Here is a 26168-nt window from a genome sequence, read left to right on the forward strand (position 1 = left end):
TAGTGACACCCCATCGAAATGGTCTTTGGATTAGTAAAGGCAAATGCTCGTTTTACTCATGGCTCTTTAAGAACAAATCCTATGCTGGCAATTATAAACACGTTCGAACAATTCCGCCCGCCTATAAACGTCAGAAATTTTCACAAAAGATCTTGGGGTGTTTTCGTGTAAATAGTCTAACTGAGTAACAAAAAAGCAATAAAGCCTTAGAAACAGAAAAGAAATAAAGAAATACGTCTCAGGAAGCTGAAATAAGTCTATTTTTTTAGTCTCCACGCTGATTTCCAGCATGCCACGCACTAATACTAATTAGCAGGTAGTGTTACACAATAACTAATATTCTCTGTTTCACGGGTCAAGTAAAATCACTCTATTTACTTTTCTTATTACACCTATTTTGAAATCACTGGTGATCCTTGCAATCTGATTGGCTATCAACAGTGCGATTTAGTCCCAAATTGCGCCATTTTTTGCTCTAAATCGCATCCTTTCTTTAGCCCATCAAAATGGAAATGAAGTAACAAAAAAAGAATATTAAAATCGATAATAAAACTCTGTGATTTCAAAGGTGTAATAAAGTGGTAATTGAACTTTGTGTCGTGCAATTTTGGTCTGAAATCATACCGTGTGAATTCAAATCAAATTCGCGCTGCGCGCTTGTTCGATTTTGAAATCACGCGTATGATTTCCGACTAAATTGCACTCCACTAAGTTCAATCACCATTATTTAATTAGTTGTATGCTCTGCATTTATATTTATTGTTACGTAGTTAGCTATATTGTATACCTCTTGTATTTATACCACACCATCTAGCGGGTTCTGTACTGAGAGAAAGATGAAGTTTCATCCGCAACATGCTTAATACAAAAGAGTCATGATCTTCATAAAAGTTATTTCCTGCCTGCTCGCTGCACGGAAATTTATGTTTTACTGATTTAGAGGTTCCCTTTTTAATCACATTATGTAAAAACGTATTCATATATAAGACAAGTAAAATTAGCTTGGGCTTGAATTATGCCTTCTCCGCTGCTTTGCTAGTACAGTCTTTTATCTGGAATCGAAAAGAGTTTATGCTGGTTAGGTTTGGCAATACTATACAGCCCTCTCAAAATGTTGTGTAGTAGGGAAAAAGACCAAAAAAGCCCAGAGTCCAAAGGGGTCTTGGATAAAGTTAATACGAAATAAGTAGGAAATCATTGTTTGTGGGGCGTCGGAAAAAATGTTGGCTGCCGATATAATTTGAGAGTGCTGGTTATATGAGTTGTTGATACCAATTAAGATACTTAGACAAGAGAAAATGAAGCAAAACTGACTGACAATGTGATATTGTGCTTCAAAACTACATGAGCATGACTGGTTAATATAACTGGATTGTAATCATTCAATGGAAATGAAAGGTACATGTATTGCTGCCTATTCTGACTTTACTGCAACTGTCCTTGTGTATCTGTCTGTAGGTAAGATTATTTCATACACCCGACTCCCCCCCCCCCCCCCCCTCCCCAACCCAACCAACTATGATGGAAAACTCAAAAGAGGCAGTTCAAAACTAGGTGTGACAATTTTCAAAACATCAGTCTGTTTGCCCACAAAAAATATGGTCTTCAAAAGCATGCATATATATTATTGTGCTACGGAAACTTCATTTATCACAATATCTTTGTGATGCAAAGCTCATTAGTCCTGTTTTATTAGTTGTGGTGTGGTGCATGGAAGATTTCACAAAAGGTAACTGTAACTGAAGTGCTGTTCAAAACTTACACACTGTGAGATTTAAAAAAATTAAAGCCACCCTCCCCCTTGCCCACCCCGTGTTCTTGAGACCTGAAAAAAAATACCTCACCCCTAATGCCCCCCCCCCCCCCCCCACTCCCAATACTGAACAATAGAAACAGAAGCGTTTGTCAAAATAACAAATGCCCACAAGTCTTTTTGGCTGAAGGTTGGTCTTAAGATTTGTCTTTAACATGTTTAATTGTTGCTATGTTAACCTCCCGTATGAAAATGTTGGGCCTAACATTAACGTAACTTAGGCTTGAATTTTTAACCTGACAAAAGCCTAAATATTTGTGGAATAACCTTAACCTTTTTAAGCGTCGTGTAAGGCTAAAAACAGGACCTTAACTTTTTAAGGCCTCGAGCCTGATTTTTTTAAGGCCTGCCGAGACTGCTTTGCGGAGAGAAGAATTACCCGAAAATGATAATGTTTTAAGGCTTACAATCCAAAAAATGTAAGGCTTAAAAATTAATTCGCAAGGCTTAAAATCGGAAATCCGGACACGCATGGAACGACTGCCACACGGCTAATGTCGATAATAAAGAAATTACAGTACATAGTTGACAAGCGTAACAATTTACATTAAGTACAGTGTGTGTGCCTACATTGTTAAAACACAGCAGTGTTGTTTCCCAGTACGTAAGTTTATTTATTTATGTGTACAGTACAAAATAAAACACCACACAGCGCAGTCTGTTGCGCAGTGGATTGAGCCAATAAAAATGGTATACATTTTGACAAGTTGAGAACTCAGTACAAAAGTTAACGTGAATTAAATTAATATTATATTTTTATGGTTCAGAAGGCCGATGCTAACCGGGAATCACTTTCGACCTAAAATCCTCGTTGTAATATTAAGTTTATGTGATCATGTTGCTCACCTCAATAATTGGAACGTTCTTCGATATTCTTTCCCTAATGTGGAATCGTGGACTAAGTCATAACTTGCAAGAGTCATTTTGTTTTTAATAGAGCAGACCAAAGAAGTCCTCAGAGCTCTCGATCAGAGTACATTTATCGCGGCGAACTTCAGACATCCAAGCGGCTCCGCAGTCGGAGACAATCCGAAGGAAGAAGTGGTGTTTACTATTAACGGTCCGGTGTAGATCTTCGCTTCAGAAAAGCAAAACATAAAAACTGTTTCCCAAACTGAGAAGATACCTCGCATTGAAAACCTTCCCGCTCTTCTAAGTCAAATTGCCAACGGTCGAGTTTATTTTCAGGACAATTTTTGTAACGCGATCAGGTAGACTGTAATTCGAAACAGGTTCATGGCTATGGATATTCTTTCCCTAATGTGGAATCGTGGACTAACACGCAACTTGCAAGAGTCATTTTGTTGTTAATACAGCAGACCAAAGAAGTCCTTAGAGCTCTCGATCAGAGTACATTTACCGCGGCGAACTTCAAACACCCAAGCGGCTACGCAGTCGGAGACAATCCGAAGGAACAGGTGTTGTTTACTACTAACGGTCCGGTGTAGATCTTCGCTTCCGAAAAGCAAAACATAAAAACTGTTTCCCAAACTGAGAAGATACCTCGCATTGAAAACCTTCCCGCTCTTCCAAGTCAAATTACCAGCGGTCGAGTTTATTTTCAAGACAATTTTTGTAATGCGATCAGGTAGACTGTAATTCGAAACAGGTTAATGACATTTGGCCAATGAGATAAACCCGCAGATGTCTCAAGAGACCTTTTACATAAAATTCCGTCACGCACGACTGTCAGGGAATTCGGAGAGAAAGCGCTATACATTTCTCGAAACTGAAGTTAGAATCGTACCTTGGAAATATTTTTCAATGCTTCGTCGCTAAAATGCAAAAAAGCAGTCTTGATTTTTCACCTCGGATCGAGTTAGTGAAATGAATCGAGCGTAGAAGGCAACATATGCTACAAGATATCAGGATTGAATTTGATCGTCTAAACAATGTTCATTGTTAGTTGTTTAAAAAGTTGCTATAAAATGTTGTACAGGACTGATGAACGGAGAAAAAAAACGCGTATGTATTGCAGATTAAGCTTTTCACGCACAAAAAAGCGAACCATGAAACCTGTTAGTTAAAGACTAAACGACACGCAGTAAAGAAAGATTCAATAATGTCGCGAGTTTAGTGCGGTAAGTGTGCCCGGCTAAAATGAATGACTTTGAGTTTTCTACTTCGCAGTTTGGGTTCTGTAAGTTTACTGTTAGGCTCGATAATTTGGTTAGTCATAGTTATTAATATACACTAAATGCATGTAAGGCTTTGTTGGGTAAATAATAAGGCTACGAAAATCCTGGGCTGTCGACCAGAAAAAAAATACGCGTTGTTAGGCTGCCGTTTAGTCTAATTCTAAACCTAACAAAACCTTATTATTTTTGGCTTTTAATCGATTAACCTAACAAATTCAGTGTTGGGCTTTTGTTAGTTTTGTGTAAGGTCTCAGTTCACTAAATCAGGCTGCAATCAGGCCTAAATATGGCTTTGTTAGGCCAGACATTTTCGTACGGAGTATAAACCCTAACCCTAACCCAAACCTATAATTTAAAGTCTAAAAAAAAACCTATAACTTGTTCACCAATAATTAGGCAACTGTTTGATACCATTATTGTTGCTAAAGAGCACTGATGCATTAAATTGTAAGTGCTGGAAAGTATTGGAAACTAATGCACCAGGCACCTTACATGTAAATCACAACGATTAACTACATGTACTGTAGAACATATTTAGAGAAATTTGGATTTGAAGACCAAATCATTCACTGATGCCCTTTTTCCAGCGAGCCCTTCATTTGTGACGTAAGCTTAGAGTTCTTAACTCAAAACACCAGTTACAATGTAGCGGTTTTGCAACATTCTTTCATTCCTTTCTTACAATGTAGCTGAGGATTAAAATAACTAAAGAGGCTAGTGCATCAACAAGCTACACAAGAGATTTGTAAAACCCTGCTTATTGATGTTTGCCTGAATTTTTGTATGTGAACTTCGATTCCTTTAGCAAACGCTGTCCTGATGTGTTGTCCTGATGTGTCATCCACTGGTTTACACTTTCAATTTTGGGACACAAGTGGAAAATTTGCAATAACCATGCTTCATAAAAGCACAGAAAAGCCGAAAAAAATGCCTTCAATTTTTAAGGATACAGTATTGTTGAGACGATGTGGATCGGAAGTGCACATATTACAGAGACAAACATTAGGACACTGATCCCCTTGTCGTGTTCATGCCAAGTGCTCAAATTGTAGCACTTTTACATCAAAAACTGAAATAATTACTCAAAGGTTTTATTCAAGTGCAGGTGGATTAACTTAAGCAGTTTTCATCTGCATCTGCACTTTCACCTTTTCACATCCACATGTATCTTATGAATTCACAGAATGACCTTCAACAGCGTCCTAACACAATAACTGTGATACACAGTGTATAAGTGTTTGAAGTCTGACACAGTTAAAACTGTGTCAATTGAAAATAGAGTCCTAAATTGTGACGTCACAAATATTTGAATTTTTGAAGAAATGGGATTTGTTAGTATATTCGGAACTTAGAGCATGATGAAAAATGCCTACTTGCCAAAAATCGGCATCTAATTGCAATTTGGGGGCGAGATATAATTATTAGCTCTGTTTAATGCCGCGATGACTCTATACAGATCCTCCCCCAAATTGCAATTAGATGCTGATTTTTGGCAAGTACTAGGCATTTTTCATCATGCTCTTTACGAATAAAATTATACTAACAAATCCCATAACTTCAGAAATTTAGTTTTTGTGACGTCATCACTTTAGGACTCTAGGGGTAAGTGAGTCTGTAAGCCTGTACAGTATATTGTTTATAAAAATTAATAAGACTTCGTATAGGATTTTGTGAATTTCTTGGTACGATAGTCAAAAACAAATATAGTTTTCTGTTAAAAGTTGAAACTATTCTATATTTTCCTGATAAGAATGAAAAAAGTGTAGTTTTTGATGAGAATTATCCCGTTCGCCATATTGGGCAAGATTATCAGCGGCAACCCATTCATGGTTTTGATCTTGAAATTTCAAGTTAAAATTTTTTGGTTACTAAAAATTATTATATGGGTTTAAATGAGAATTGGCGCATGGGGCAAGTCTCCGCAGTTACCATATACCAATGAAGAAAAATTTAGCCCCCTATGGTCTGACATGTATGCGATCCGCGACCACCTCTTGTAAGCGACCGCTTAGTCTTGGCATTTTGGATGAACAGTTACGGGAGGTTCAATGGTATAATCAAAATCAGATAATCAGAATACAAATGACCTAAAAAGAAGCGCTTGAGCAGACTGCTTTGTTGCACAGGCTTACTGTTGTCTTAAACCAAACTATAAAATTCTTACTGTACTTGAATCTGCATGTATTGTTGTTACTTGTGTGTTGTCTGACTTATCTACGTTCGCATTGCGTTGAGAATATGTTACAGCCACACCTTATTATCTGTATAGTGGTCGCTTACAAAAGGTTGAAAACAAAAGAATATAAATGCCAAACTTTCCGCTCTAAAAGTGGTCGCGGTCGCTTACATGCATATAAGGAGGTTTCAGCTACAGTAAAGTGATTTCACTTGAAAACTTTTGGTATTTTAGAAAACTGATCGCTTGCAAGAGGTGGTCGCAAAGGGAGGTTCGACTGTAGTTTTTTTGCTTTTCTCCTTTCTTTCAGTGACTAATACTGAACATAATACAGTCCCAATGCAAAAATGGCTGACATTTTAATATTCTTTTGTCTGTATTCAAATTAGCCGCACTAGCTTCATCCAAGGTAAAATATTCTTTTGATTTTTGAACTGAAGAACGAGGCTATTGAGGCCAATTTGAATGTAGACAAAAGAATATCAAAATGTCAGCCATTTTTCCATCGGCTCTATAGGGTAGGATTTATTATAAAACACTTGGATCTCAACTCATCAAATTTGACGTATTATTTATTGGCCCTTTGAAGGAAAAGAAAACAATAAATCTCCATGTGAATCTTTTTTGCTCTCAATTGACCCAGTGTATAACATTAGTTTCATAATAAGCTCTTTGAACTGTTCTACATGTACATTAATTTGTGCAACACCAAGTGACTCAAAGTTCCTCTGCTCACATTCAATTCTTATCAATTCTTAATGACAGGTAGATTGTTTTTAAAATGGATTTCAGGACTATTTGGAATTATTTAAATGTAACTGTTGTATAGATCTAGATATAGTTCATAGTCGAGTGTTTTTTACATGAGCCGCCAGCTTGGGAGCCTGGGTGATCCCTCCCTATGTTTTTCGGCTTTAAATAAAGTTACTATTACTTCCCAGTTGATAACTCTGTTGGCTATAATATTCTACTGCACTGGCCTCCAAAATGTCATGGGTTCATATCAGATTTCAGCATTTTTTTCAGGCTATCTTTATGCAGCTGCTTAACTAGTGTAAACATAATCGCCATGGTCTCCCATTTATTAACTGATTACAGCCTATGATACACTGCTGTTTGAGAACATTTGAGGGATTATAAAAAAATATCCGGTTAAAAAATTATTTGACTATAAAAAATTGCGATAAAACGTTTCGTAAAAACATTATAAAAAGGTTAAAAAACACGACGTTTCGATGTACATTACATCATTATCAAGTGAAATTAAAAATGCAAGATTGCGGCTATAAATACAAAAATGGACAATAGATATTAATTAAAATAGTAGCATTGAAAAATGCTACCGGTTAAACAAAAAGTTTCGCACGTATAGAGTCCGTTTGAGTGTTCAAGCAAGGCTTAAGTTTCTTGATGTACAGCATTTCAAATACCAAACAATCAAATTTGCTCTGACACTTTCTCAAGATGTTAAAATGGCCCTGATTCAATAGGTGTTTGCTCCCGTGAGCTTCAAGAAAATGTTTGCCAATTGCCGAGTTCTTGTGCTCAGCAACGCGTTGAAAAAGGTGTCTGGCTGTATAGCCGACATAATCTGCATCGCACAGATCACATGCAAAATAGTAAACAACGCATTGCTGATTCACAATCGACGGCTTAACTTCCCTAGGCTTAAGATCATGTTCTAATTTCCTACTAACAAAAACTGGCTGCAATATGGGGCCAATCTTATTACTTAGGGACCGGTCATTATTTATCGCCTGGGGGGGGTCAGAGTATTTTTGTTGTCACATCGGAGCATTTACCTGATCCCCCCGTAGAGTATCTAGTTTTTTAAAGATCCCCCCTTATTGGTAGTGGAAAGTTTCATGATCCCCGCCCCCCCCCCCCCCCCTTTCTCCCAGCCACCGCCAAATAACTTTTTGAATATGCAAGTGATATCTTTAATAGTGGTACTTACGTCTCATGGACCTTGAACAACAACGGTAGATATTTGCTTGTCAGATACGAACTGAATTGTCGCGGAAGTGCCAATCTCAGGCTGTTCATCCAAATCCACGAAAACATAGTCATCGTCGCTCTCTGCCTCTTCACTTTCGGATTCTTCATCCTCGGATTCCACGTCATCTTCATCACTCGACAGTTCTTCTGTTATCACAGTCTCTTTATTCTGTCGGTAATAGTGACATCGAATGGCCTTAACTTTGTCAAGTTTCCGACCCACAGTCGTCAAACCATGCTTGTTGAGATACAGGTCTAGTTCTCTTACCCGCAACTTTTCAACTTTGCCACCCTCGATGAGGTTATCCCATTGAAAGTCCTTGTACGTTCGTTCGGCCTCTTGCCTTCTTCGCTCCTCAGCTGCTCTTGTTCTCATGTCCTTTCGGATCTCAATATCCTTCAAATGATTAACATATGCAATGACGTGCTTCTCTTCCACATTATATTTTGAGCAGAAGCTCTTCATGGTATCCTGATCGTTTCTGATACTGTCAGAATGTTCCTCGTACAGATATTTAATACATTTTCTTGGAAGGTAATCATCTGGTGTCCTGCCCGTCGATTCCGTCTGATAGATATCCATGAAATGTCCAGGATTGTTTGAGTCTGGTACAGGTTGCGGAATTCTTTCCGTTTCTGGACCGACCCATCTATTGTTAGAACACCAGGAACAGAGATTGGAACCTTCTTCTCTTGACTCTTTACAGGCATCACGACAGAATTCCATAAAAAGTTCTCCACGAATATAGTGGTCTTCCATAAACGATTCGATCTTTCGGAAGTATGCTGCACCGGGCGCTTGCTCTTTGTTTCGTTCTGATGCACCCCGATAGTTGTCGAGGTAAACAGAATTGAAAAAGAATAATTCATCAGGGGACTCGCTAACTTTGCTCTTGATGAAATCTTTAAGGACAGGGGCATCATCAATTCTCTCGGCTACCTGACTACAGACATACCAGGCATTTTTCTCCATCCGTTTCTTTTCGTACTCTTCGTATGACTGGAGAGACAGTTGTTTGATTTCCTCTTCTGAAAGATCCTCAAACCTCCTATATTTTTCCCACTCTAGAGTTGCGCCATCCACAAGAGCATCAGAAATTGCCGAGTTTGTCCTTTCGGCTTCACCTTGCCCGCTGTCGCCCCTCGAACGATGACATCGCACTCTATAATCGGAATTGTGAACCCTTGCTAACTCGGCGTCTCGAAATCTAACTTCGTAGTTGGAAACTCCTACGCCCGGACCAGCATCTGTAAGGTCAGCCCATCGTGGCTTTACAGGTGGAAGGCAGAGATCTCCGAGAACTTCTAGACCATGTTTACATGAACTGGTTACCCTTAAAATCCTGTCCTTTCTCGCATCTTTTTCCATTGAATCGACTTCCTCTTTAAACAGATCATCAATGGCATCTAAAATGCGTTTCGTGACTGGTATTATCTGACTAGCAAACAGAGCCCTATTGTGCTCTGACATTTCTGTGTCTTCGCAAAACTGCAACAAATTGTCAATCCTTAATTTCAAGTGCTCTGCTCTCTCTTTTTCGTAAGTGAAGAATTTACAGTTACTTCCTGTTTCTCCGGATATTTTGTCTAGGTCATCTGACTCTGTCATATCATAATAAAGAAAGAGGTCATCGTGTAGTCGCGCGCAGCATTTACGAAATCCCAGTGAGTACTGTGGACTGCCAGGTGTCGGTTCGTCAACCTCAAAAGCTGATGGATCCTCATGTCGCAAACGAACTGTTTCGCTGGCCCATACAGTGCCTGACGATCCCACTATTGCTTTGGGCCTGACAAATACAAAGTGGCGATCGTCCTCAGTTATCAGCTTCTCTTCAGTTTCATTCATTACACTTGACTTCGTAAAAACACGGTGAGAACCCGGGGTCACATATACCATTTTCTCAGGCCAGTCGTACTTTGGCAACTTCCTTGCTTTAGTGTGATCTGATAATGTTAAGATCCTAAGATTTCTGGCTTTGTCAAAACCTTCAGATGTACCTGGTCTAAGGTAAGCCTTGTCATCGGTGCTTCTCATGAAACAAAACTTTCTCGCGCTGGAATTTCTGGCACCCCAGAATCGTCTTTTTATGTTTTTTACGTGTGCTCGTTGGTAGTGAGTGTTTTCGTTTGTGTTTTCTTCGCCTTTTGGTGGCTTTTTCCAACAGAATAGGCCTTTGCCATAATGGCGCTTCGCTTGGAGACTTCTTTTGTTTCTCGGTCTCGCCCTGTTGTATACTGTTGTAGCGGATTGAATTAATTTCTTTCCACGTTGAGCTAGTCGGTAGTTGGCAATTGAAAGAAGGTTTTTCTTCTTCACCCTCTGGCCGGTATAGAGAACCGTATCATGCCGTCTACCATGATAGGATGATTTATCCTCAATTGCCTTTGCAATGAAGTCTTCATCTTCCTCATCTAGCTTTGGCTTCGGACCTTGGTTTGACAACTTTCGCCTCTTCAGTCGATTAGATTCGATAAGGCTTGAAGCTTGGCGCTTGAGCATTTGGCGTTTTCTCTGATAATTGCTTTCGGTGGGCTGGCTGTGAAGAAGCCCCTCCGTGTCTTCAACTTTTTCCTTGAGTTTTTGTACTTCGCTTTGGATTTCTTCTAACGTTTTGGATGACCAAATATTTGTTTTCTTTTGAATAAGGTTTTCCTTCTCTTTTATCTCCTTTTCCAGCTTTTCCTTCTTGGAATTTAAGCGTAACCCAACGAGGTCGGCTGCTGCCTCATTAGCATTTTTTACCTCTTCAACAACGAATTTAACTCTCTCCGTCATAGACGGAAGATTGTCAGGATCGAAGCCTAGGGCTGTCATTTCTTCTCTAGAGAATATGGATCGCAATATAACTCTAAGACAAATTTTATCCCATTCTGAGTCCATAGTAGTAACGATACCTTGCAGGGTTTCCTTATCGAGAACAAGAGCACTATGTCCACTTTTAGTACTACAAGCACTAAAAATATCCAAAAGGAATGACTCTAAATCGACTTCGTCAGGACGGAGCGCGACATACTCAAAACCCTCAGTTATACGAATGATATTGATCCTGAGACCATGTTTTTCATGAAGTAAAGCTTCGCGAAAGGCAACTCTCTGATATTTTGACGGTGCCCCAGAGTGATGAGGTTGAAACGCAAGAAAGTACTCTAATGCTTCTTGAAAGGGGATTGAAGACCTAATTCTTGTCTTAGCATTGGCATCTTGCACCGGAAGAAATAGTTGATCGAAGACATAGAGCAGACCTTGAAACTTGTGCTTCTTTTCCTCTGAAATTGCTTTCGATAATTCTTCCTCTATAACACCCCTATTTTGCTCTAGGGTGCAGCTTTGTTGCGATGTTACAATCTCCATTCTCTTTTTTCCCTGAAGTAGTTAAAAGGTAACTTCGTCTTAGATCGAGAAACTCACAGTTTTACTAGATCTATGGCCTTGAGGAATGTATCGTAACGATTCACCCAGATACAAGTTTCTTTCATATTTCTTTGGAAAATATCAGGAAAGTATAGGTGTGCAACAACTGCAGACTAGACTGCGCGTGACTCGATCGACACCTAATAGCGAGCGGCGAAACCTTGAGCCACGATAAGCGTCGGTGCGGTCTCGCTAAATTCTCCCCTCTTTTGTACCCCAATTTGCACATTTTCTTTTTAATTTTCCTGCAATTTATCCTGAAACGAAATCCCGGTATTGACCGGTGTATTCAGTTTGCGACGCAGGCTACTGGATAGTGATTTATCCGGTGGATAGCGTTATCCACTCTTTGAAGAACTGGGCCCAGGTTATAGGGTGCTGGCGGTAAGTTCTCCATAATTAATTTGGATTCTTTTCGCATTGTATTGTTTTATCAGGGTAGAGATCCACCGGTTCGTTGTCGCTTAAAAGAACGCTCAAATTAAAGTAGCGAGATTCGTTTGAGTTTGGATTTTGGCAACCGTTTTCTCTACAAGTTCCATTTCTTTATAACGCCGCGTTAATTTTCTTCATCAGTTTGAAATTAAAAAACACACCTTTCGCATTATTTATTTTATTAGAAAGTATTTTTCCTTCACTTTGCGATAATTTAAATCGCGTCAATTCCTAGTAAGTCCGCTGGTTTATAGTCTGCATTTGACGCACGCACGAGGGAGCCCCCACATTTTTTTTTCCGCTCGCTTCGCTTGCGTCACGTTCTACATTTCCGTTTTAATTTAATTGTATTAATTGTAAGCATAGTTAAATATTTAACACTGTTATTTACCTCTGATCTGCAAATTATAGGGTTGTCTTTCAGATGCCGGGAATAACCCTATCTAAATTATAGTGAACACAAATACCAGGATTTGCAGTCTTTAAATACAAAGAATTAATGTCCGCGTCGTTTCGATGTTTCAATGTCAATGATTACTTGTACTATTGCATGCATATTTTATTGTTTTATTTCTCACCAGTTTGAGCGTAAAATAATGGACCAGTATCACGAAGAAATTGCCGCCTTTTCCTTCATGATGATTTTAGTAACATCGAAACGTCAGGCAACATTTAGTAGCTTTTATATTTTTACGAAGACTGCAAAGCCATCATTTATTTACCTGGTCATTGTCGATATCTGATACAAGCCGCTCAGTTCTCGCCCTTCGCTCGCTTCGCTTTTCATTATGGCATCGTTTATGGGTACTTCCATCACTTAAATCCAAATGCTTTCCAAGCTGATCACCATTATCGTCCAGATTGCTAAGCTTTTCTGTCATATCTTCCATTCTTGCTCAATTACAAGGCTGAAGTCCAACTGTCGGGAAATCTTCTCAGCGCGCTTATTAAATAATGCTTTGTTGTTGTGACGTACTATTAACTAACATCGTTGTGACATATTAACTTTAACTTTATTTTTTACATATTAACACATAAAACCTACCTTTAGCCGAAACGTGGGCACAGAACTCGTTTAATTGCGCTGATTTACTTTCATTATTTTTTCAATGGATAAAGAAATTGACTATCTTTTAACAAAAGCTGACTTGAGCAATTACACAGACAATTTTAAACAAATTGGTGTTGCAAAGGTCGAGCATTTCCTGGACGTTGATGACGAAACTCTTGAGCGAGACATTGGACTAACGAAGATACAAACTCGCCGTCTGAGGCGTTTCTTCGCTCAGATACAAGGTGAATCAAAGCAAAGAGGAACAAGCAGTGAAGGTATTGAGTTATCGTTTCTTAGATGATTATTTTGAAGGCCTCTATAAAATAATTGGCTTGTGCTTCAAACCAGCCATGAACAAAAAACGTAAGGCAACATGGTGCATAATTTGTAACGCAATCCTTAACAAACATTTATAATGTGATCGGTAGGTGTTACGTCCGCCAGTGCTCCCAAGAAGCGCAAGCAGGCGATTTTGTCATTTGGACGCTCCGGGCAGCTACGAGTCCTGAGGAACGACTCAGCATCAGAAAAGAAGCCGTGGGAAAAATATCTCCTTCCCAACCCACACACAGAAAGGCTGAAATTCTACAATAGTGTTGTACCGCAGATTTATGAATCTTCATTCGTGAGTAAACAAGCCGGTTTCAAACAGTATCTCCTCGAGCAACAGCAAATGCGTTGGCAGTTAAACACAAAGATAATAGCCCTTTCCGATAAAGAAAACAACTTGCTTAGAAACGAGAATTGGGGAGTGTGCCAAAACATCACGAAGTTCATGTCAGGCGTGGATGGATGTAAGGGCAGTGGTGATGTCGCGAAGTGTGAGTCCTCCTTGACCGCTGTCAATGAGGCCTTTAATTCAGCATGCGATTTGCTCTCATTTATCGACAACAGACGAAAGAACCTTTATACAGAAGAGCATAACTTAAGGCCGTTTGCAAGTGATGAGCTCAAATATTTCCAGGAAGCTCAAGAGCGAGTGAAGGCCTTACACCAAGAGCTGCAGAAAGCCTCCAATGCGCTCACGACCACCCTCATGAGCTTGAAGAGAAAGTTCCCATCTCCCATGGGAAACAACGGCCTATCCCGAAGAAAAAAAGAAAACAAGAGAAAAGTGAAAAAAATCAAGGAGAAAAGGTTACGTCAGCGAGCAGCAATTCTCCTAGAAAAACTTACCTCAAAAGAGGTAGCTAAAGAGGTTTTCGATTCACTCGAAAAGAATACTTACAAATGTGTCTCAAGTATTAATGCAGGATTCACTGCGAGATTTGTCAAGCGTCTCCACCTGGATCCTCTGCTATGGCTTTTGGAAAGAGGCGTGTTTGAAACAGAGCTGGCATGCAATTTGAAAGTGGTAGTGGCCAGAATGAACGAAGAGAATAGCAGCAATGGTGCTGAAAGAGGGTCAAGTTCGGGCGAGGATTCCGATGAATCTGACGTGGAGACTGTGCAAGAGCCAGTGGAGAGGGCTGCCGAAGATTCTGACACGGAAGCGGAACAAGATACAGCCTCACCAAAATAAACACTTTTTTATTTGTTGTTTTCATTCGGCCGCGTATTAAAATAATGAACGTTTATGATTTTAGATTACGATTCTCTATAAAACAAACTGAAACGTCATGAAACAATTTTGAGCAATTGTAAGTATTCCATTCTCAAAATCTTGATTACCTTTCTAATTTCAATAGATCGTGCCTGATTAACAACGTGTATGTTAGACTACGATAGTGATACTTTTTTTTACAAAATGGAGGGTCTGTAAAAGGGTTTGGGTTTTGTGTCTGGGCTAGAATAAAGTTTATATAATACAAAATACAACTGAACGTGGTCTTGAATATATGGTTGGGGGTTTAGAGTCCTAGCGGCAAATCCTACCAAAGTATTTACAAATGCACTCACCCGGGGTCCCGACGCGACCTAAAATTCCTTTTTTTTTTTGGTCTGATCCCCCCCATTATGCTTGTCAATTACGGCTGATCCCCCCTAAAGGTCTTCAAAAAACCATGTGATCCCCCCCTAAATACTCCGACCCCCCCCAGGCGATAAATAATGACCGGTCCCTTAGGTCGTTAAATTGCCTGCGAACCGCATTGGCAGCTACTTGATCCTTAAAAGGAAGGATAATTCTGATCTTACGACCGCCTTCAGGCTTCTCTTCCGCTGCCTGTTCCGATACATTACGAAGAAAATCACTAATGATGGAATCTATGAGAGCCCTAGGATAATCTAGGCGACTGAAAATTGAGCGAATCAGCAATGCGTTGTTTACTATTTTGCATGTGATCTGTGCGATGCAGATTATGTCGGCTATACAGCCAGACACCTTTTTCAACGCGTTGCTGAGCACAAGAACTCGGCAATTGGCAAACATTTTCTTGAAGCTCACGGGAGCAAACACCTATTGAATCAGGGCCATTTTAACATCTTGAGAAAGTGTCAGAGCAAATTTGATTGTTTGGTATTTGAAATGCTGTACATCAAGAAACTTAAGCCTTGCTTGAACACTCAAACGGACTCTATACGTGCGAAACTTTTTGTTTAACCGGTAGCATTTTTCAATGCTACTATTTTAATTAATATCTATTGTCCATTTTTGTATTTATAGCCGCAATCTTGCATTTTTAATTTCACTTGATAATGATGTAATGTACATCGAAACGTCGTGTTTTTTAACCTTTTTATAATGTTTTTACGAAACGTTTTATCGCAATTTTTTATAGTCAAATGTTTTTCTAAGTCTTTGCTTCTTCGTAAAAAATTATTCCAACATTATTGTTACCTTGAAAATAGCCCATACAGCTGTTCTGAAACACATGTACATGTATGCCCAAGCTGAACCTGTAAGGTTGGTAACCTAAATACGGTATCATAATAATCTAAATGACAGAGCTTTAACATACTATCAAGTCCGTCCGCTGATAGGTCTAAGCCGTCTACAAATCCATAACGGTGTATGGTACATGTACATACAAAGCGGCAGAAAAGGGTACTGGTAGTTCTTATAGCTCAATGTCAAGACGCAACTCGCACACCAGTGTTAATTTTAAAAGCAAGAACGCAAATTGATTGATTGTATTGCACATCTGTTTCTAGTTTATGTGTGGTTTTCAGGGAAGGAAGGCGTTTGTTAGAGAGGGGCGTTTAATACAACCTTGTCAGCTTAGGGGGGCATTAATTAGATAGGAGGCATTCATAAGAGAGGGAGCGTTTATTAGATCATTTACGGTATTAAGTAAACACAAAAAGGTAACAGCTTGCTGACCTTCCATTTATTACACTGTACATTACAGCAAAGCACACCAGGTAAGCTCTTTTAGAGTTTTGTGTAATTTTTGTAAGTTTTCAATGGAATTTGTTCAATTTTCGATCCAATTTTAAGGCCATACAAACTCTTATATTAAGCTTTGGTGGCCTGTGGTAAGTCAAGCATCAGCGTGTCAATTGTGGATAGTTTTAATTAATACAGCGGTACACCTGTACTTGAAATTTTTTCTTGCTAAAATATCCAAAGTTTGGGTTGGTTTTACCCTCTAAAGTTGATAAAAGACACACTAAAGCGACTGTCACTGATTTACCTGTAGGGAGTATACATGTGGCTTCTCAGAGCTTCCAAATGCCATTTTGAACAGTTTATCTGTCAGTGGCTGGTGCATGTGCAGCACTGTATATTTTGTATATGCTAATAAAAAGGTTGGAAAATTTGAAGTCCAATTTGAATGAAACCTGAGGACAGCACCTTGAAAACCTGGCTAACATTCACTTGAAACTTAAGCACATGGTTTAATTCCTTCCTCACCATACCCCAAGAAGGATGATGCCCAGTCCTTCCAGAGCAACTCATTCTCAGAGAATTTCATTTATTGAGACACAGGCCTTTGTTGAAAACAAATTTGAATTGACAACCCTTGTGCTTGCATGAGTTTCAAACGGTGTTTGGAAGCTCTGAGATGAAAACACAGTACTGTAATTTTTGTGGGTTTTCGAAGGAATATTGTTGTTTAATTTTCGATCCAATTTTAACACCATTCAAACTCTTATATTACGCTTTGGTGACCTGTGGACTAAATACTGAAATGTATGTTAGTCAATTTTTATAGCAATGGTGGCACATGCTCAAGGTGCACAGCTAATGTTTTTGATGAAAAAGGTTTTGTCGCAATGAAAGAAAACACAAGCAATGAAAGTATAAGAATATGGAAATGAAAAAGACAAACTACTGCTAGCAGGTTACTCCAAAAAGGGAGTACAGATGTAAATAAATAGAGGACTTTATTTAAGTGTCAATGTATTAATAAATTTTAGCTCAGAGTAGTGGGGAAACTACATGTATCTCACAGATTCAGCATGCATGGGCATACATGTACATGTACATGTATATGTGTTTCAGAACTTTTATTCAAGAGATGCGGTTAAACCATGAGCTATTTTCAAGTAATTACAATAATAACTTTGTACATGTACATGTTCACACATCTTGAGCACATACAGTACATGAAGTGAGTGCTAATTAAGGTGAACTTAACCTCAAAATACAAACAGCTACAGCAAAATTTAGCAATTCATCCACTATTTTGAGATTGTAATCACTGAGCATGCACTGCAGTGTTTCCATCTTGTTTCACAATGGCATTAAATCTGTAAATGTACAAATGTAACAACTGTAAAACAAAATTCAAAATGAGACGAAATTTTATTTGGTTTTGAGGTTCTGTCGACAAACTCAATGTCATTACTTATCGGATGAGCAAGGGCTACAGTACATGTATAATACTAAGGGACTTGGAAGAGAACATGTACAAAAAGGTGTACTCAAACTTCTCAGTGGTTACCTAATTCTTATTAAATTTTACACTGTATTGCACTATTCTCAACATGTACTCTCCACACCACTATCAACGCCCAGCAAACATTTAAGAGGCATCAGGCCACTAAATTTTAGTGTCACTTTCAACAGCCTTTATCTACAATCTGATGTCCACTCTGGAAGCAAAGCCTGAATGTGACAGAGCCTTTGCATAAGATTCAAGTGTTTCAAATCACAGAATGAGAAAAGATAAAGGAACTCTTTATTCCTCTGGCATTACTGGTATCAATACTAATAACATCAGAGCCAGGCACGTCACGAACATGTACATGTACATGTAGTTTTAGAATGAAAAAATTAACTAATAGCCTCTGTTTTTCAGGAAAAGTGGCTACCAGTTGTACATAAGGCACAACCAGCATGTAGTATTTCCAGGAACACAAGAACATCCTGGAACACCCCCAAAACCCTGGAACACCCCCAAGAAAACCCAGAACACCTGGGTGGAAAATATTTCTTAACCGAATTGTTTTAAGAGCCAGATTGTTTCTCAAGGAAGCTATAACCCCAAATTCAGCATAATTTCAAATAGGTATATATATTAATAATTATTAACTTTGAAAAGATATTAATAATTATTATTTAACTATTTATCTATCGCTTTCTTGTTTTTCATGGCCGTTAGATCTTCTAAGCTTGCACTGATATATTTTTATTTCTTACCACGTGATTGTAATAATTCTGTAAATAGTTTTTACTATTATTATTATTATTATTATTATTATTATTATTATTATTATTTTTTTGGTATATTTAAAGATATCCTAAATGTGATATGATAAAGTTATCTTATGGTTTCTAATCTTATTAATTATCAAAATATTACATGTATGGCGACTAAAATTTTCCTTTCGCAACTAAAACAAAAGACGTAGTTGCCAAATGGCCACCTACTGAAAAATTTAACTTGGAGGGTTGCCTTATCAGCCAGCTCACAAACAAAAAAACTATTCAAAATTAATGCTTGAATGTTTTGTTGATGTTTGTTGCTTTGCCAATTACAGTACTTTATAAATTAGGAATTTAACCAAGGGTTCAACTTTTCCACAAAATAAATAAATTCCACATTCGCAGGGCAACTCATGGAAAAACATTCAAAGAACCCCAGCCATATATGTTATTGAACTAGCCTGAGGTCCGTATTAAGAAAATAATTATTGGTCAAGTACTTTTGTTTGTTGCAGGCTTTACCCCCTGGACCCGGTTGTTCAAAAGCCGATTAACACAAATCCCCGATTAAAAATTAACCGAGGTTTTTATCTTGCTTATTTTCAATGTTTTCAAGAGCTAATTTTAAGCTGATGGTAAAGAAAAATCCCAGTCAAAACTAAAGGATAAACTTCTTTTGGAAGAATCTTTTTTGATTAGGCATTAAACTTGAATTAAAGTTTATGTTAACCCAGGATTAGCTTAACCGGGCTTTGAACAACCGGGCCCTGGATGAACAGGACAATCCCACAATGCATTGCAGTGCTGTCAATAAGTTGTGAAGTAGACGTCCCGACTGAGAAGGTAGGCGGCATCCTACTTTTCGAGGGCCAAAGGCGCGAGCTTCCTAGGGGGGGTCTGGGGGCATGCCCCCCCAGAAAATTTTAAAAATTTAGATGCTTGGAAATGCTATTTTCAACGTTTTCAAGACTGTATTTGGGCCTTTATAAGAACAATCAAAATTAAGACTATTAATATTAAACATCTTTGATGTTTATTACAAGCGTTCTTTTCATCAAAATCTCGATCACTGGGTTTTAGAAAAGAGTGTTATGATAAATCTTCAACTGCTTATTCAAAAAAATACATTCAATGTTTTAAGTTCATGTTGTCCTTTTGACTTTGCCCTTTGGTGACCTGGTGTACACTAATTGGTAACAATACTGAAGTTACAGTAAGTTGTCCATATCAGATTCATATAAATTATGCACTTTCTTCTGACATGCAAAAGCCTGGGATCTAGTCCTGTGAAAATGTCCCAGGCGTTCCACGACCCTTCGATCACCTAGATCTGCTTCAACTTTTTATTCTTCCACCGAAAGCGGGCGAAAGGTTAACACGTTTAAAACTCCTGAAATGTGCCTGTACATAGACCCAGACGTTTGAACCGGATGTCTACAATTATTTTTGCCGGATTTTTTCATTATTTTAAGCCGGTTTCTTGCTGGATCCTGTTCTCTGAAAATAGAGACCTTAAGATTGAGGTTTTTCGGCATTTACCGCGAACCGCGAACGTCAAGAAGTCATGTGACCAGTGCCTTGCCGTCAGGTTTGCGGTTTGAGGTTCACGTTTGTACGGCAAGACCACGCTCTAGGTAAGTGATTTACCGCAAGTTTTTTTGCACCCTAAAACATCACAATCCCACGTTTGAGAGGAAATACTACTTTTTAGAACTATTTCGCTTATTAATTATCGAGCTCTTTTTCATAGAAACGTAATTTTGAAGACGATTTCTCAGCTAAATAGAAGTGAACAAACGAAAACAAACATGGCAGCTGGCTATTTGTTGCTGGAACTGTTTTGCCAGTCGGATTACATTGTGGTTAAACTACGATAAACAAAGTAAAATAAAAGCAGATTTCTGATGATATGTGAATGCATACTAGAAATAAGAAATCGAGATCTTCATCGCTCGAAGACGAGCCTTCAGAACTGCTATCATCCAGCTGCATAACGTCCAGCAGATCTTTGTAGTCTTGTCTGATTTAAAGAGGGTTAGTGATTTAGTGTTCTGCTCTCATTAATCAATAAAATCCAACAAACACATCAAAATTCACATCTCTCCTTCGAGCAGCAGCCATCTTGTTTTGTACTAATTTCTCAGAATTCACCGGTGCTATCAACCGTGGATGTTAAGTCCCAAATATGGGCAGACGGCTAACGTGAAACCGCTAACCGCAAACGGCGGTTTGGCGTTTGCGGTAAGATGGCCAAACCTCGATCCACGACCCTTCGATCAATTTCCATCACGCGTGGCAAAGTTAAACACGTTAAAAACTCCTGAAATGCACCTTTATTTCGACTCAGACGTTTGAGGCGGATGTCTCACAATTATTTTTGTTGAATCTTTTCCTTATTTTAAGTTTCTTACCAAAATTAACAGTAAAGTGAGATAAAAGTAGCCGGCCGAAGATTGGCCAGTAGCTGTTTCGGCCGGCTACCGGCCCTTATTGACAGCACTGCATTGCCAAGAGATTGGAGTGTGATTTCCATCAAAATTCAATCTACAAATAAATGTTGTGTTGGAATTGTGGATTTTATATGTTAGAATAATTTTTTTTTTTGTCAAATTACATGTTTGTTTCACTTAACAGCCTCTATTCAAATTCAAATTTTGTGACAAAATTAATCTAATGTTCCAATGATTATTTTTGAAGCTATAACGTCAAATATTATAAATTTAGTGACAAAAAGCGTTTTTGAATTAACAACAAATTTTTATATTATCAAAATTAATTCTTTATTGTATGTCCCATTTTATAATGTGTCAAATTTTGTACTCCGTAAAATTTTATGCTGTCTCAATAAGACAAATTTTCGGTTGCTGTCCACTGCCCGGGCAGGAATGGTGACCAGACAACAAGGCCAGGCAGCATGGTGCCTGGAATTTAACCATGGTGAATTTATCTTCTTTACAGGCTGAAGAGGTGGAAGCTTTTAGAAATGTTCAAGATATCTTATTTGATGTCATTTGACAACTTGAGACAGCTGACCTTGATTTAAATAACTTAATGATCAATGTTTCGCATTTTTCAACTTGATTGGCTACATAGTTTAAAAATCCGCTCTTTCGATGTATATGTATGTATTATCTAATTGCCAGGGAAGTTGTGTGCCTAATACACTGTACACTGTGCTAGGTACCAAAGATCGCAGCTGAATTGTAATCATCCAGAACCTTCAGAAAGTCCTTCACCTCCCAGAAATTATTTACCTCAAGAGACTGAAGTCACCCAAGATACATGTAGTTAATACAGAGTCGGAAGAACTTGAATTCCTACACGTACTAAAACTGTCACACTTACTTCTTCTGTGTGCACTGTAGTTGACATTGCAAGTCTACTGAGTGTGAGCATTTGCACAATGGAACGACTCTCAGAGTTTGGTTTGAGGGTAAAAATTGTTGTTTTCAGATCTGAGTGACCAGGCACTTAAGGCTGGTTTCCATATGATCGCGGATCGCAGATCGCAGATCGCAATAAGGTCTGCGATCGTCTGCGATCGCCTGCGATCATATGGAAACATACTTCTGCGATCGTCTGCGATCCTGCGATCATGATCGCAGACGATCGCAGACGATCGCAGAAGATAGAACATAAAGGCTGGTCTCCATATGATCGCGGATCGCAGATCGCAGATCGCAATAAGGTCTGCGATCGTCTGCGATCATATGGAAACATACTTCTGCGATCGTCTGCGATCCTGCGATCGTGATCGCAGACGATCGCAGAAGATAGAACCATGTTCTATCTCCTGCGATCGTCTGCGATCCCCTGCGATCAATTGCCATTGTGCAATCATATGGAAATCAAAGTTTTGCGATCCGCCATCGAAACGCATCCCATAATATTTCGGGTTCTCTCCCACGATTCAACGCTCGTGTGTTTGATGGTAGGAACGGTTTATGTAGCAACAATCATTTCGTTGTCATTTCGAGGAATTTATGGAGCAAGTTGCACGTTATGAATGTGTTTACAATCGCAGCAGAAAAGATTTTAAAGACAAGAACAAAAAGGCCAACTGTTGGGACAAAATCGGGCAGAAATTTTTATTTATCGGCCGGGGAAGCGGAGGCCAAATTTCGCAACATAAGAACTGCGTACGGTCGTTATCGAATCCAAAACCGATGTTTTCGACGGTTTTAGAGCTGACGACGACTCGCTTCATGACAAAAAGAAGAAGTAAATTTGCTTGCGGCAAAATTTCTGCTCTTCCACGTTCGCGATGTTGTTTGCTTTTCAGCCTACACGCGCGTGTATATTTGACATTTCCGCTCACCAAAACGTATGGCTACGGTCGGCTCTGCGATCGTTGCAATTATATGGAAACAGCCTTTTTTGCGATCGTCTGCGATTGTTTGCGATCTGCGATCGTCTGCGATCGACTGCGATTATATGGAAACCAGCCTTAAGATAGAACATGGTTCTATCTTCTGCGATCGTCTGCGATCACGATCGCAGGATCGCAGACGATCGCAGAAGTGTTTCCATATGATCGCAGACGATCGCAGACCTTATTGCGATCTGCGATCTGCGATCCGCGATCATATGGAAACCAGCCTTTAGATAATCTTGTGTGAAACGTTTTGACAGACTTTCCAAAAACTGGCTACCGGCGTTTGACCAGCCTTCTTCAGGGTAGAGGCTGGTTCGTAGAGCAAGATAAGCGAGGCAAAGAGTACAGTTAATCCATCTAGAGACAGCATTTCTTACTACAATCTCCTTGGTACATGTACATTTAGTTTTTCCAACTCATTCTTGCACCCAGAGGATGGTATCTTGTAATGCCATAGTGCACAGGTCACCCAAGGCAGTACAAGTGTTGCAAAAAGAAACAATTTTGACTCGTTTTTCAATGTCCGCACATTCTTGAGATAACATACAACAGTCAGTGCAACCAAAAAGCAACCTTTTGCTATTCTTCATTTCTTTTCACTGCACTTGTGGTGGCAGGACTATCACATAATGTGTAACTGTAAATAATAAATAAAATAAAATTTACCTCCTTAATTTATCGTTGACCATCAATGAGCCATAGACGAGTGGTCCATAGGCTAGACTTGAAGAAAGCCAGTCATACACCAGTAGGAGGCATTTGGAAACTCTGTCAAACAGTTTCATACAATGTTATCTCTGTGCCTGGTTGCTCATTTCTAAATACCACGATCTTACACGTACACATTCAACCCAAACTAGGAGCGTCATTATTCTATTGAGAGAAATTGCCCACACCCTGTAGGTCTAGTTGCAACGTCAACTACATTTTACACTGAAACACTGTTGTAGTAAGAATTCAAGTTTTCCTCTCACATCTTGGATGATCTCAGTCTTCGAAGAAATTTCTAGGAAGTGGAGCACTTCTGGAATGGCTACTCACAGCTACGTGTAAGATGCCCAAAAAACAAATATTGAATGTAAATACAAGTGCCTTTTGTGCCACATTTTAACACTGTTATCTGCTGGGAGAGTAAAAATCTTTGGGAAAGTGAAGTCGATCCTCCTCGCCCGATCGAGTTGACAGTCGGTGCAGATATCACCTCTTACGGGTACAGAAGCTCTGGAGCAGATTTGTTTGTTTGTACGAAGTGCTACAAGAGACATTTTACTAGATTCAAGAAAGGAAAGAAGAATGTACCGTAGAAGGGATCAAGGGGAGATCTGCAGTATTTAATATTAGTCCATTAAACCAAAGGTTGCTTGCCAATCAATTGTGGAAAATGTCACACATACAGTACATGTATCCCAAAACAAATGGCTACAACAAAGCGAGTTTCAGCTGCAAAATCTTTCAAGTTTACCAACATACATATAACAGACCAAATAATAATTTTAGTAAAGTCCTTCACAATGACAACATTGAAGGCAAAGCTTGATAAATAAGCGACTTTCTGAAACAAGTTGGGAAATTGACGGAAATATTGCTATTTCTCCTAAAAAAAAATGTGTTTGCAGTCAGTTGATACACGTACATTGTACATAAAGGCATTAAATGATAGATTTTGAACGTAGAGCACACGGCGCTCCCATGTACAATATGATTGGCTTTAAACGGAGGAAAGAAATCGTGCTCTTATTTAAACACTCAGCCGTTTGTGGGGAGTCAGGGTTATAAAAGTCCCCTAAAAACAACTATACAAGAGGCTACAAAATTTGGGGTTAAATTATTATTATTATTTTTTTGTAATAAAAGTTAGTTTCGACCTCTCCAAGGTCATTTCCAAGTACAAGTAAAAACTATAAAAAATTAGGAATGGATGCCAGTAGGACACAAAGTCTACAGGAAGTCAACACCTTCACCAGCAAATGGAAGGACACAATTAGGGATCGGCCATTGGAAACCACCTGAGGGAGCAGCACAATAGATGGCCCAAATGACATTGCATGTGCAAAGTTTTAAAATTTTAAGACAGTGTCAGAACAAAATTGACTGTCTTATATTCGAAATGCTTTTCATCAAAGATATGAAACCAGCACTAAAGAAACAGTGTGATTCCACCCATGCGAAATTATTTGTTTAGATCACATCTTAACAATTAGCCTCATTGTTCTGTTTCATTGTTTTATGTCCTTTTTAACTTTATAAATATTGACATGTTTTATCACATTTTAGCATTTATGACATTCTTACCGATTTTAAATGTTTGTGAATGATATTTATTTATGCTAGTTTTGTATTTTACTTGCACTTGAAAATGACCTTGGTCCTTGGAGAGGTCGAAACGTCTTGAATCAGTTTTAGCGTTAACTATAGCTAAGACATTACTCACAAATTAATTTTGTCACAGTGCATTGGCAAACATAACGCGACAAAACAAAATTTATAACTAAAGATGGTCGCCCAATCCATAAACAGATAAGAATAGCATAAGTTTAATGTGGTGACTGGTGTCAGTAAACAGTCCAAATAACGAAATTCCGATGAAACAACTTAGCAAACTATTTTTAGACACATCCAGGAAGCCAATGTTACTTCGATCTTACCTTTGTAATCAACAGCAGTCGACCACTTCAACGTGCGCAGCAACCCTTGCCTCGATAAAGCTTGCTTGCTGAGGAAAACGTGAGCCAAGCGATGACACGTTGTCAAGAAAAAACACACAGCTTTGGCTTCTCTGACGCTGTGAAGCGAAAAGCTTTGAAGTATGAACAAAAGTTCAAATCTGGTCGCAGGAAATTGGTTACCTTTGCGCATGATCAAGACCTACCCAGGTCCTCTCGGTCCTCTCGGTCGTTTGATGGCAAGCTCATCTGACCTCCGTTGAAGAAATTTTAAACGACTGTCCAAATATTTTTTTTTCCTTTTAACCTTTTTCCTCGCGAAGCGAGGTTAATAAATTTGTCGGGCCGAAGGCCCGCTGAAGGTCGCGCTCGGGAGCTAAGCCGTGCGAATTCGAGCCGAACATATATTTATATATACAGTCGAACCTTTAATAAGCGGCACCGTATTAAGCGGTCACCCTCTATTAAGCGGTCAGTTGTCAAAGTCCCGAAAATTACTTCCCTTAATTACTGTAATCCTGACCTGTATTAAACGGTCACCTCTATTAAGCGGTCGCGGTCACCCAAAACT

General features: G+C 38.9%; 1 protein-coding gene and 2 long non-coding RNA genes across 3 annotated transcripts in view; 1 reads left to right on the forward strand and 2 right to left on the reverse strand.

Annotated features, from left to right (window-relative positions):
* Positions 1-26168, reverse strand: part of LOC146463384 (uncharacterized) — a 432669-nt gene that overhangs the window by 371110 nt on the left and 35391 nt on the right. The window lies entirely within an intron of this gene.
* Positions 248-25782, reverse strand: LOC146463397 (uncharacterized). The gene is made up of 3 exons (XR_014856914.1): positions 25580-25782; positions 17550-17661; positions 248-1052 (listed from the first exon to the last, which is right to left on the reverse strand). It is a non-coding gene; the product is annotated as an uncharacterized LOC146463397 (long non-coding RNA).
* LOC146463398 (uncharacterized) lies at positions 15880-17288 on the forward strand. The gene is made up of 2 exons (XR_014856918.1): positions 15880-16536; positions 16584-17288. It is a non-coding gene; the product is annotated as an uncharacterized LOC146463398 (long non-coding RNA).

This window comes from Pavona decussata, unplaced genomic scaffold (genome assembly GCF_977016875.1).
Source record: "Pavona decussata unplaced genomic scaffold, jaPavDecu1.1 SCAFFOLD_178, whole genome shotgun sequence".
In the NCBI taxonomy this organism is placed as follows: Eukaryota; Metazoa; Cnidaria; class Anthozoa; order Scleractinia; family Agariciidae; genus Pavona; species Pavona decussata.